Source organism: Lygodium microphyllum, chromosome 29, assembly GCF_053477565.2.
Source record: "Lygodium microphyllum isolate KBCC chromosome 29, Lygodium_microphyllum_v1.1.10, whole genome shotgun sequence".
Classification (NCBI taxonomy): domain Eukaryota; kingdom Viridiplantae; phylum Streptophyta; class Polypodiopsida; order Schizaeales; family Lygodiaceae; genus Lygodium; species Lygodium microphyllum.
Genome location: NC_141163.1, coordinates 119419195 through 119434026, shown reverse-complemented (window position 1 = coordinate 119434026; position 14832 = coordinate 119419195). Strand labels below are relative to the sequence as shown.

At 37.0% G+C, this 14832-nt stretch overlaps 1 protein-coding gene across 6 annotated transcripts in view; it reads left to right on the top strand.

The window, feature by feature from the left end:
- LOC148011081 (Nucleic acid-binding proteins superfamily) overlaps positions 1-14832 on the top strand; it is a 229967-nt gene that overhangs the window by 197156 nt on the left and 17979 nt on the right. Inside the window, exon 15 of one of the 6 annotated variants that reach the window (XR_015689514.1) lies at positions 10510-10822. The exons of 1 other annotated variant lie outside the window; for it this stretch is intronic. The gene's annotated coding sequence lies outside the window, so the exon portion shown is untranslated. 4 more of the 6 variants (XR_015689512.1, XR_015689509.1, XR_015689513.1 and 1 more) reach the window with 4 other exon arrangements.

Genomic DNA, 14832 nt, shown 5'->3' with positions numbered 1-14832 from the left:
AATAGTCCCAATACCTCTACCACTACTATTAGCAAATATAGTGAACTCTTTAGAAAAGTCTGGGCACACTAAAATAGGTGCTGAAACAAGTAGACGTTTTAGCTCATTGAAACTCTCAGTGGCTATAGCATCCCAAAAGAAAGCTTCTTTTTTAAACCTATCAGTAAGAAGATAGTCTAGGAAATCCTCGTAATGAAGTAGAATCCTGTGGTATAGGCCAATCCTTGATACACTGAACCTTCTTTGGATCAACCATAATCCCTTTCTCATCAACTATATGACCCAAGTATTCTACTTCATCAGCCATAAAAGTACACTTGCTTTCCTTTGCAAAGAGCTTGTGTCTTCTCAGGGTAATAAAGACTTCTCTGACATGCTTCTGATGTTCATCTCTATTCTTGCTACAGAAGAGAATGTCATCAAAGAATACCAAGATTGATTTATACAAGAATGGCTGCAAAATCTTGTTCATAAGAGCCTGGAAAGTTGCGTGTGTATTTGAAAGTCCAAATGGTATAACTAGGAAGTGGTAGAGATCTCTTTCTGTTCTAAAAGTTGTCTTGTACTCATCCCCTGCTTTCATCCTGATTTGGTGATATCGTGACCTTAAGTCAATCTTTGTGAAAACTCTTGCATCTTTGAGTTCATCCAACAAATCATCAATGCGGGGAATTGGGTACCTCTTCTTTCTTTTTGACAAGTAGTATAGGAGAAGCAAAAGGTGATTGACTAGACTGAATAAATCCCATTTCCAACAAGTCTTTAACCTGTTTCTCTAGTTCTTCTCTCTCATACTTGGATAGCCTGTAAAGAGGTTTATTGATGGGTTTAGTATCACGCATTAGATCAATAGGATGATCTACTTCTTGCTGAGAAGGCAACGATGTAGGTGGCTGAAATATATCCTTAAACTCTTCCAAAAGTTTACAAAAGACATGGATCTTGCTCCTTAGGTGAAGTAGATTATTGATTTTCATCTGCCTTTGATAGTAGAAGTGTGAAAATGCAAGACATAGCATTAATTGTCTTCTTCATCTTGTTCTTGTTGATTATTTTCACTTGCTTTCTCTCCATGCCGTCTAATTTAGATCCAAAGAAAAATTTCCAAGTTGTTTAAGCCAATTGCAGTCAATGATGACGTCAATAGGACCCATATCTAGGACAATCAAGTTTGTCATAATAGTGCAAGTCTGTGATAATTCAATAGGGAACATAACATGGGATGACAAGTAACCATAGAAGGATCATCAATCTTTGATCCACCACGATCAAATTGACCACCTGGATCATAAGGAAAATTACTAACTTGCTTCAATTCCTCCTGTTTGTCCTGATCAATATGCTCATGCATCTCATTACAAGTAGGAATTGCATCTACTTGCAAAAGATGTCCTTCTTGTGTCTCCTCGTCATTAGAGTTTTCAATATTCAGCATATTAGACTTTGTTGTATATTCGTTGCACTTCTGCTTGTGCTCAGGAGACCATTTCTCCCCACATTTCTAACGTAGACCCTTGGATTTATCATTAGGAAGTGCCTTGTTGCTGTTGTTATTGGGATATTGCCTATTTGCACCTTCAGCCCTTTCGAAATCTCCTTTTAGATTGATAGGTTGGCATATGTTGTAGGATAGGTTGGCACTTTGCTGAAATTATTTTGAAACCTGTTTTCAGCTCTAAATCCTTCTCTTTGTGGCTGAACTGCTGTCCAAATCTCATAGGATGATTGGATTGATAATTCATTCCTATTTTGGGCTGAAATGAAGTCAAATCTCTTCTATACTTTTGGCTGTACCTCTCAGCATATTGAATGGCTGCATGAACATTTCTGGGCTTGGCTGCCTCTACTTCAACTGAAAGGTTTGGATCAAGACCAAAAATATATTTGTTCAATTTGGTTGAATCCGAAATGCCTTCCATATACATGGAGAGGTTTAAAAATTGATTGGAATACTCCCTCATGGTAGAACCCCTTTGTCTAAGATCATACCATTTCCTTTCAAGCCTTTCCTTCTGCATTGGTGACACAAACACTTCAGTCATGGGCGATTTAAAGTTCTCCCAAGATTGAAAGTTCTCTCCAATCTTGCTCATGTATCCACGTATGCGCATAACCCTCTAAGTGTAGGGTTGCATAACAAATCTTTGCTTGATCATTGTGTGGGTAGAGAGTGAAATACATTTCCAGTTTGTTGAGCCATTCTTCAAGTTCGGTCGGTGAAGGGTTATCTCCTTTAAAATTGGATATATTGATATTGTCCTTGTATTCCTTGTCATAATGATAGTGCTGCCCATTATGGTTCATATATCCAAAAGATTGTTGCCTATTAAAATGATCACTCATTGCTTGCTGTCCATGATTAGGGGTAGATGAATGCTGTCCATTTCCATTATTTCCAAAAGATTGATGATCAAACAATGAGTTTCCATATGAATGTTGGTTATGAGTGGATATCCCATGTGGCAACCTATCTTCTTGATCTTCAGCATGCTGGAAACTATCTCCTCTCCTTGCTTTATCATCTGCATATTTCCCTTGATCATCTCTTGCATGAGGAACTTGGGTATGTTGAGAACCAAACTCTTTGTAAAAGGGATGACGTCCATGTACAAACTCATTTATGTCATCATGCAAGGAATAATCTTACTATCCTTTATCTCTTGAACTAGTAAAGCTGGGCTTGTTTCTATTCTAAGAATTGGTATGAGGCTGAACTGAATCATTCACCTTAGAAGGTCCTCCATGTTCAAAAGTTGATGGTATATGCTGATGGCCTATTGTGAACCTCACATTACCATGAACAATAGGTACAGCTTCAGCATGGGAAAGTGGATTGCCTTGCAATTTGTTAACCAAGTTGCTGAATATTGTGACCAGCTGTTCAAATTTGGCATCCATTCTATGGCTTTATTGTTCCATGTGTGTAATCATCTTACCCAAATTTTCATCCATTGAATGTGAGTTGGATTAAACCTTCATTCATGTTACCAATTTTCTTTGATAACTGTTGGAAGTAATTGGAATCATGGGTGACATTTGCTTCAATTCTGGGCTCAATGTCATAGGGAACCCTTGGCCAATGGGCCTCTTTATTTGTTGTACTATTGCCCATCAATTCTTCTCCCTGATGCGTGGCTCCAATGGTAGGATTAGCTTCAGCATGGTAATCTTCTAAACCTTCATTAATGGGCTCCAATCTTTCTTCTTGTTCCTTGCCATCATGGAAACTGTGATAATTCAGGATTGCCTGATGAAGAATGGTTAATATCCAAAGCTATTCATGAAGAATGGTTAATAATTCATGAAGATTGCTTGATAGCTCCACATGAAGCTAATAACACGTAGATATACCAGATTTACTGAAATAACAAGCTTGGGAGAGGTTTGTGGTTGCTTCAGATCAAAACAATGTGCCATGTCAACCAGTCCCAGTGCTGTTTACAGTCACCACCTGTCACTAAAATGGCCAAAACTTTTGATCCGCTGGTCCAAATGAAGTGTTCTATAGCTAGTGTTGAAGCTAACTTCGTCCTCTACGCATTGATTATAAGAATCAATATTTCATAGTGAAGTATCCCATTTCTGTAATTAATTCTCTATGACTGTTCAGTATTAGACAGCAACCTGTACTAGCCTGTAAGTTCACTGTTTGGACCCTGTTTCAAACCCTTTGGTCATAGATCATTAGAAACCACCTGTGGGCATTGAAGTATTACCTGGAGGTTCAATCATCTTCTTGGAGTCAACTTCAAAGTACTTGTAGAACTATATATGTGATAAAAAATGTCACTGACTGCCATATTTTGCTTTGTTTGGTACCATAAGCCTTCACGTCTTCATCCACTTTTTCACAAGTGGTATTCCGTGGTCCACCACTTGTGGTGAGGGATAAAAAGGTAGGACGGGCACCTAAATGGGCTTTGAAATTCTTTAGCATCAATGAAAGGGAATTTCATGAGTTTATAATATGGGCTAATTAAGCAACAAAGCGAGGAATAATGATTCAATCAATGTCAATGGGCTGATTACAATTGGCTTGATTTATCGATCAATTCATGCTTAGCTACTTGAGCATTATGGTTCAATCAATCAATAATGAAATTGAAGCTCAATGTAATCAATCAATGATTAATCAACAATGCAATAGTACTGTACTTCACCTCTCCTTCAGCAATAGGAAATGCAACAACAATTGAATGAAGGTTGGAGAGATTTAAGAAGAGTAGTAGGAATACCTCTTTCAATGGTTCAAGAAGAATACTTGTTTGAGTCAATCCTCAGTCACAAAGATTGATAGATCTTACTCTTGAACAAAATAGTTAATCAAGAGAAGAATAGCTCCATAACCAACTGATTACCTTCAAATTTGATCCAAGAATGAAATATAGATCAAGAATTCAACTCCATTGAATAGCATAGATGATAATCCTTGAAATTTGAAGCCTATTTGATGAAGATTTCAGTAAATTTCTTCAATCCATGTCATGGTTGCAATCCAAGAGAAGATTGAGCTTCAATCTTGAATACATTGCTTGGATTCTTCAATATCTTGAGTGGTTGAAGTAGAAGGAAGATCCATGGAGTGGCTTAGAGTAAAAGCCCCATGAAATTGAAGGAAATAATCCAAAAATTCTTTGAAGCTTCAAGTCCAATAATGTATCAATGTCGGTCCCTTGAGTGTTGTTTAATCTTTTGAAGAAATTAAAAAAAAAACTCATTGCTGTCCTGAATCTACTATAGCCAGGGTTTTGAAAGCTCAAGAATGATCAAGGATGATCAAGGAGTGTGAAGAAACCATGAATGCTTGCTGAAGACCTGAAGGAACCTTGTCAAAGCTTGCTTAAGCCATAGCCAAGTTTCATTAGCTGAGATTTTTCGTGTAGGAGAAGAGATTGGAAATCAGCGCAATTTGTGCAAACAGCTCCTACTGTCTTGGCTGATCAAGCTCATCAAGTTTAAATGATATGCTACTTTACCTGAAGCTCATGGCACAAGGAATCAAACTCTGATGTCTCCTCAATGGGAAATGGCCATTGGAAGAAGATTGCAGCAGTTGAATCCATGGATTCTTGGAGAAAAGCTTAAGAGGAAGAAGAGAGAGAAACTGGTCCCCAAAAAGTAAACTCAGTTTAACCTCTATAACCCCAATTAGAGTCCAGTTAGGGTCAAAAACCTTCAAAATGGACCTCTATATGACCACGTCCTTCTATTTCAGCCAAGAATCTTCATCTTCCTTAAGATCTTTCTCAAGATCTTCTTCAAGAAACCTCCAAAATTAGTCCCGACTTGTTGCAGAGAACTTTAAGTAGTCACGGTTTGAACTATACCAAACCTTGTGACCAAATCTTGGTACTCCAATTACTTGTTGCATGTCCCTGTAACTAAATTCTCCATGAAAATGACTTCCCATGGATCAAAGTCCATGCTCTGATATCAATGTAAAGATGGATGCCACTTCAATGGAAATTAACATATGACTAACAAGAAAGGTTGAATTAACAAGAAATGTTGGAAACCATAGCTTGCCATTTCTTAATTGAAGATGTCTTACAACCAAGAATTACAAGAGATGTTGAAGCCATGGAAGCTTGAGAATCAATTGATGATGGCTATTGCGAGGAAGTCACCCCTTACAATGGTGGGGAAGGAAATACCTTCAAGCTCCAAGAAGTGGAGATGTGTAAAATGATTAAAAGATGATTTACATTGGCACCCTCTTGCCTTTTATACTCCAATCTAAACTAGGCTAATTTCCTAATTAAAGCAACATGAAATTTGCTTTATTACAAAGACCATATGCATCCATTGATGTGGGTGGGGATTTTATCACATCATATGTTTCTCCATTACTTCTCCTGGAAAGAAAAGAGGAGCATAATTATGCCGACACCTCATACCTTGATGAGCAGGTGGGCAATCAAGTAGGTTTTGATCCTTATGATTAGGGAGCTCTTACTACTTTGATCCAAAACATATGTTTGGATTTTTTTTTTTTGGAACTTTGTACTACTCTTACATCCAAGAGTTTTGGTTCTTATTTTTTATATTCTAATATTGTACATTATGAGAGTTGATGTTTTTTATATTATCATTCTTTTCATTTGACAATGTATGGTGATATATAGATTATTATTTATCAATATAGTGTCTTTGAAAAGAATTGTTCTTCAATAGGTGGAGGCAGTGACAATATCCATGGCAAATGACCCAAGTTACGATAAAGAGCATTAGGAGCACCATTGATTTCACCACTTCATCGATGATCAATCCAATTTATCATGACTTGCAAATTGTCATATCATGTTATTGTAAGTAAATGAATTTGTAATTCTTGTACTCATGTTCTTTAATAATGATCTTTGGTGTTGTCCTTACAACTTATCTACAACTTATCTACAATCTATAGTTTTAGCTTTGGGATGGTAAATAAAAAACCCAGATACCTCTCAATTATAAGACTTGACTTTTAACATTTCTAAGAATTTAAATGTTATGGTCATTTTATAACGTTGGATTTTGGCACACATCAGTAAAGAATTGTTGTGATATAGGAAGATGATGTGTTCATGCACACTTTCATCATCACATCACAAACATAGATAGGACACACAAAGGAGAATTGTTGGGTAGTTGAAATAGAAATACCATAGCCATGTACACTTCCATTGCAAGTATTGATACGTAAAATCTATAAATCCAAGAGACATGTAGATGTTGAAAAAATAATAATATTTTACGTCCGTATACCATAACTTACTCACTTTTTTTTTTTCTCAATACACTTCACTTTGGAGAATAGTATAACTCAAAGAGACAATGAGCAACCTACTCAAGTTGCCTCTATAGTGGGAGAGTGGTTCTCTTTCTTGGAGTTACTAGAGGACCTTTACAAACAACGATTGCAGGGCCTTAGGAGACCCAAGATTATGATAGAGACAAACCATGGAGGGAGTTTCCCTTGAGTGGACCACAACAACAAATTCACAAGAGAAGACATTGTCATTGACGTGATTGAGACCAGCATAGAGCATAGCATCTCTTCACATTCTCAATTGTAGAGGATCACAAATTGATGAGCGACAATTTGGATGAGACAAAGTGTGCATGTTGCTATCATTAAAGGATTGGAGTACTCGCTCAATACGATAGAAATTAGAGCTTAGACCTAGATTTATGACTTGTTGTTGGACATATGGAGGTTCTAAGCTTAGCAAATAGAGCACTTCAAATATTACCATGGGATCGAGGGGAAAATGTATGGAGAGACACCTTTCAAGATAGACCTAAAGGTGTCCCCTTCTTTGGATATACCAAACTAGGGAGGAGGATTTAGATCAATAGGATTAAAGTGATACCATTTTCCTCTTAGTATTGGACCAAATAGGGCATTTCACAAATGTGCTTAGTAGACTACTAAAGGAGACTATACAATTACTACAAACCTAGCAAGATTTCACTCTTCGTATGGTTGGTTCCTCATTGAATTTTGGTTGCTGGCACTTGGTTCAATTATGGCAAGGATCCTACATATAATATTAGATGCATTGAAGCCGAAGGTGACCTACATGCATTATTTATGGGATTGCCACTAATCCTTGGAGGCATACAAGAGAGCTCCATGATAGCTATTTGTTGGGGGTTGTAGCACATGCCACTAATTGAAGCTCAGCCTAAGGCCATGAGAATATTCAAAGTACTGCTTAGTCATGTTTCATCAACATGTGCGTAGGTTTGGTTCTCAATATTTTTGCATTTAGTTTGGATCAAGGGATAGTGTCGCACATGGGAGATGCTTGCCAATATTATTGCTTGGTTCATTTGAACTGCGTTGCAATATACATCAGTTAATAGAGAGTTCGAAGTAAAATTTCATTGCATGAAGGTACATTCGCCTTTAAGTGAGAGGTTGTTGAAAGTAAAGATGCCCATACCTAGCCACCCTGATATTAGTTACGTTGATAGTACTTGCACAGATGTATGTTGCACATGACAGGCATCCATCATTTCACTTTATTTTTTCACTGATATTGAAATAAGGGAAGGCCGGCCACATATTGTGACTATTGGAGTTCCCACATCTTATGTCTATCTCTTGCTATTGTTTCTTCCACTATAGCTCTTGCTTTTGCTTACATGCTTCCACTCATGGGTTAGTCATTTCCTTAATCCCTTCAGGGTGTTACTAGCCTTGGCTATGTGGATCTTAAGTTTGCTTGACTTTCCTTGTGATAAGACCATTTTTTAGATTTTTGAATGTAATCTATCCTTCCCCATAGTGTAAGTTTGTTTGATTGGGTGTTAACCAATCTATTGTTATAGGCAATCATAAATCTCTAAAGACATGACTTAGAAATTTGATATAGTAGTCTCTTCCCCTAATTTAAACTAGACATTATTGATGAATTGAGTTGACATTGTTTTCTCCCTGTTTACTAGTTTCACAATGAGTTTTGTAGAGGGTGTGGGATTTAACTTCAATCTTTTTGCACATGTACGAGAAATAAATAAAAGTGTAGCTCCATAATTGATCAAGATTTGAAATGGAATACCTTAATGTTTGGGTAGAATTTGGATGATTGAAAATTATCGCCCAATGCCCTGGTTATTGATTGAAGCATGAATTGATCCTCTTTCAACTTCTTCATCAAGAGATAGATCCAACTCATCGCTTGTGATCGCACAAACACGCACTCTAGCTTCACGCCCTACTCCTTGTCCAACCATAGGCCCGGCTCCACACCTTGCCCCATGCCCGTATTCCCAATTATTATAGTTATCCCATGGGTTGAACCTATAAAAATCATCTATATAACATGTGTTCAAAGGGTATTAAGAAATATCCTTTCTTTATATATTATAGGGCCATAATATGACCTCTTTTAATTACTAAACTTAGAAATTTATTTTAAATTATAATTTAAAATCCCTTTTGTAAATATAATCTTGTAAATTTTACTAAATAAAATACCCTTTCCTTTGAACTCGCGTGATATCTTATATGTTCTAGAAGGTGGACTCCCCGAGGTAGTTACCTTCCTTTGAGAGGATTTCGAGGAGCATTAGTATAGGTATTCATTCCTCAATTGGTGCATTGAGTATGAAAGTAGCTTAATTGGTTGCAAAGCAATATAACTCATCATTTCAATTCTTATTGTTATTATTGCCAAAATTTTGGGAAGCAATGGCAAGATTTATGTGGCCTTAATTAAAGTTTCCTTGTTGATAGTTTAATCTAACAACTTTTGCAATAGGTAAACCTGTTGAATCTATTGTACATAATTTGAAAATTGAATATTTTAACTAATTTAACTAGTTAACTAATTTTAATTTGTAAAATGATACTAATACTAAATTCAATTTTTATTTTTCAATTTTCAAGTTTCTTGCTAATTCAAGCTAAAAGCTCAAATATATGTGTCTTCATCCACCAATGTGCACCTTGCTTCATTGAAATGCCAACAAAAAGAAACTATGGAACCATCTTCTAACAATGTAGTAGCCTATGTAAGTATATATACTCACATATTACACCATAATGTATACACATATTGGTTCCTCAAGTAGTATAGGACAACAGTCTAAGACTACTTGGAGATCCATCTCCCAATTCATCAAAATGTCATGGGCACACAAAACTAGACTAACACATTTCTAAAAGGACATTACATGTGAGGTTTTACTTTGCAAGTATAAGATCATGTGAAAAACCAAAAGTTCTACTTCAAGATGACTCTTCTACCTACTATTATGTTAGAGCACCCCATGTCCCCATCAATTTTATATTCAATAGATGGAAATCCCATTGTAACCCCAACAACCACCTACCCCATCGCTACCTTTGATGTTCATTGCTAAGACTTTGGCATTATGAATATTTAGATACAGAGGTAGAGTTAGCATATAAGTATGTGTCTTAAGGCATTTTATGATTTTGTATGGCCCACAATATATGGGATTGAGCTTCTCTTGAATTTTTCAAGAGATAAAGAACTCTTCTTGGATTGAATACTTAAAAATAATATGTTGCTTTCCTTAAAGATTCAATTTGTCCACTCTAGGTCTATATAGACCTTTCGCCAGTCATGGGTTGCCTTATATCTTGACGAATTATCTTGCCCATGAGTTTGGAGATGATAGACATTATTGAAACATAGGTAAGTTCTAATGGCTAGGAAGAGACTAATCCAAAATTTGGAGGTGACTCTTTTTAGGAGCCCATGAGTTTGGAGATGATAGACAGTGCTGAAACATAGGTAGGTTCTGATGGCTTGGAAGAGATTGGTCCAAAATTTGGAGGTGACTCTTTTTAGGAGCCCATTTAGTCAAAATATCTCCTTGATGAATATCTTGGTGATATTTGAAGCCTAATGAATTGATTTGATAGGGATATGATTTGTTTAAAATATTGTCTTTTTAAAGTCTGGTCATCGACAATGTATTCTAGTTATTTTTTGCAATCGCATTATTACTTTGTAATCTTACTCGAGAGATGGGATTACTCTTATGCAGATTGTAATATCTCGCATCAAAAGCAACAATGCAAGATTAATGAGGAGTTTAAGCGAGCTCACCTTCTTACCTTATGTGTTATAGTCAAGACTTGAAAGGTTTATTAATGGCTCCACCATTTGAATGGTGCCTCTTGAGCCAAGATGCTACTCCATAGCCTCAAAGCTGATCCACCAAAGCTCCATTGCAAGAAGAATGGAAAGAGGAAGAAGAAGAAGTGGAGATGGGTATGTAGAAGATGTTCTCTCGTTGGTCGCTTGCTCTACCACATATGCATACACATGCACACAAGCTCTCGCTCTCTCTCTCTCTCTCTCTCTCTCTCTCTCTCTCTCTCTCTCTCTTTCATAAGCTTGAGGCAAGGGTATGCTCTCTCTCAAAATTACACACACATGACTAAACTTTTCCATTCACTTTTTGATTTTTATACATGGGGTTGGGTTGGCCACCCTACCCTTCTTCTTGGCCTATTACCAATTCTCCTATTTTTATGCATGCACCTTGGCTAATTGGTTCTATCCTATCAAAAGCTTGAGGCAAGGATAAGGTCTCTCTCAAAATTGCACACACAAGAATAAGCTTTTTCTACTCACTTTTTAATTTCTCTACATGAGGTTGGGTTGGACACCCTACCCTTCTTCTTGGCCTATTACTAATCATCCTTGGTTTATGCATGCACCTTGGGTTAACTGGTTCTGTCCTATCAAAAGTAGTGTGTGCATACACCTTGGGTTAACTATTCTACCATCAAAAGTGAATCAAAGCTTGGTGCCTACAATTTCATCTAGCTAGGGGTCTTTCTAGATCACGAGGGGAGTGTATGATTAATATGAGGGAGAGGATAGATAGTCATGTGAGAAGTCAGAGAGCTACATAGATCAAAGCTCTTGAAATAAGATGAGTATCGTCCAATGTCCTATCGTTGTGTTTGAGAGACGTGACGTATGGGATCTCAATATTGATGTACATGCTAGGATTGAATTTGAACTTGTTGATCTTGACTCATGTTTAGAGTCCTTATTATTTTCCTCCCTAATATTATTGTATTCATCATTCTCATGGTCTCCTTATTCCATTAGCAACACCGTTAGGATGTTATGGTAATTGAATAGCACTCGATGTAGCTTCACATTCCATTTCCATCCTTGTTGTTAAAGCAACTTGTCAAAAATGAGCAAATTGGCCTCATGGTTTTCCTTAAGGATTATCATTATTGGGTAAGGATTTTTTAAAGCCTTAGGTGGTTGGTGAGGATGTTTGCACACTTTGGCCCTAGGTTGACATGGTTTCAAGTTCATGATGAGCACATGTAACATCAATCCAATCATGCTAGGCTCAATCATACATATAGTGAGTTCTCCATCCCAGTGACTCATTCCTTTGTAGACTTCTTTATGTTTTCTCTCTTTCGTGAATGGCAAGCCTAGTATAGCAAGAATGTGTATCCAATCTAGTTATAGGTGCACAATCTCTGTCTCCCTAGAGCATGCTAGAGATGGCATCTAAGTGGACATGTAGGGTCTATCACCTTTCTATTTTGACCCTAACTATCTCGTGTTTATTATTCATTAAGACGAACACATTTCCCCAGTCATCAATCAATCAAGTGTTTTTCATCTAAGGGCATCCTCATAGTAGTTCACAATCTACACCTTTCATGAACATGAAGTTCAGAACCTAATCCTTGTGACCTTGAGAGGCCAATCCTTTACGGTACTAGAAATCTACACCTTTCATGAACATGAAGTTCAGAACCCAATCCTTTTGACCTTGAGAGGTCAATCCTTTACGGTACTAGCAATCTACACCTTTCATGAACATGAAGTTCAGAACCTAATCCTTGTGACCTTGAGAGGCCAATCCTTTACGGTATTAGCAATCATATCTTAAATCCATTAGGCATGGTGAGATTGAAGTGTATGCTTTCAATCGATGTGTTTCCCCCCCATGCCCCAATGGTTGATGATTCTAACTCCCGGGTAATATCTATGATACCCCTTCATAGAGATTCACCTAGGGACTCCACTAGAAAGGCAATATGGTGCTCGACTCCTCAAAATTTGTTGACTTTAATTGCCCTTGGAGAAGGAATTGGTGCTTTAACAATGATGTTGTTATTTAGTGGTATGTGAAGAAAAGGTTTGTATGATTCCATTGTTTCCTCTAACTAGAGGTTGAATGCCATCTAGAGGTTAGAGATGGAATTGGCGCTTTAACCATGATGCTATTATTTAGTGCTATGTGAAGAAAAGGTTTGTATGATTGCATTGTTTCCTCTAACTAGAGGTTGAATGCCATCTAGAGGCTAAGACTATTCCTTAGTAACATTCCTAGAGGGCATTGTCATGCTAGTTCAAGCTAATGTGGTAATAAATCCACGTTTTATTTTTAGTATACTAAAACCAACTACTTTTTGGCTATGATTTTGCCTTAAGCCAGTCAAACTTTAGCTCATTTTCTTTTTCATTGGATCTGAAGTTTATGTTCTTGGGTCATGTTCTAACCATCCTAGGTGTGATAATAGTGCCATGCTATGGATAGTTCTAATGCACTCATGCCATACACGGCCTTTTGATTTTGCTTTCCTACCAAGCCTCTTGTACCCATTTCTTTATTTTATCTATCTAGGTTCTATATTGGGGTTATCCTTCTCCTTAGAGGCTACAACCCTTCCACATATGGATAGCTATGGTCATGCTTTTCATGCATGATGCAACATCATTTTAGTATGCAACATGGTGAGCCCCTTGCTTTTCGATGAACAATAGCATTGCTTGGGACAATTGGAATACATGTGTAATGCTACATTCAAGGCATCACTAGTTTACTCAAGTATCCTTGGCTAAATTTTGTGGAATTTTCATATATAGGTATCATGGTTGCCTATATTGCTATTTTTTTATGGTTTTTCTTGGCTAAGTCATTCATCTCCCTTCTCCTTGTCCTAACGACATGATGGGAATGGACCAATAGTCCATGAGGACAAGTTGCCTTCTTGATCAAAGGTGACATAAAGGACTTGTGTACTCCTCCTCGATTGATTCTTCTACAAAATGAATGGGTACATATCTTGGAGGATGAGTAAGAGGTATTGGAGGTGGCATAATGGGCTGATGTTGGCTCTTTACGCAACTCACCTTTACTCAACAAGTATTGTTAGGGCTCATTAGGCTCATTGTTGAGTCCTTAGTAGGCAATATGGTGCCATACTTTGCTATTGATATGCATTGCTAGCATATGGATTTGGTTTTAACAATCATCTAGGGCCTTGCAAAAGGCTATCTAATTCCCAAAGCATCCTTAATTTGTGACATTCATGGGGTCTCGAATATGTAGATGTATTAAAATCACAAATACATGATATGTATTTGGGGGATTGCACAAGAGTCACAATGTTTAGATTCATTAAGTTGCTCTATGGTTGCTTATCCACCTAGAAACCACTAGTAGAAAGAGACCTTCTAAAACCAATCTCCAAATCAGCTACCTTAAGTAGCTTGTGTTGTATAAGCCTATGTAAAGACACCCTATCTACATGAATAAAAAACTTTTTCTCATTGTACTTTCATTCTCGTTAATTAGAGCTATTGAGCTGTAGTTTGTTGCTCTTTGTCAATGTTTATATTGGAAAATCAGCCATGCACCACCTGTATCCACGTTCCCGAAGGCACATTCTTCCTAGAACACTATGATTGACACTACCATTGCTACCCTTTATTATGGGTAAATGGTATAACTCTAGCTATCCAATATGTGTTTTCAGATATCTGTGTCTAGATCTAATCTTGATGGTGCTCTATTGGCTCCATAAACTCCAATAAGAATCACAAGAGATCCATGACACCAAAAAATTGCTAATCTAAAGTCGCTAGATACTAAGAATAAACTATCTAATAGCTAGTAATGATCATGTTTGCCATGTTGTTTAAGACTATATTGAACTATTAACCTGTTTAAAGTGCCTTTTACAAAGCATTAATATATGTTGATGAGCTACCATTCACATTGGTTATGAAGGTTGTGATTTGTTGCTCTCTCTCATATCAGATCTACTATGATTAAAATATAGGATGAGCTGTCAGATTATGCATATTTCTAGTATGCTTGCCACAATGTAATTTGAGCTAAAATAATACTCCACTAAACATGTCATCATTTCTAATTCATCTTCCTTGTTAAATACTAAAATTTGGACCAAATCATGCTGCCATTGTTGCCCATCTCAAGCACTGAAATCATGATTAAGCTCCCTACCTCTACTACATGAGATCATGATGTTTTCTTCTACTCATCTTCATCAACAAAACATACCAAATGCTACTT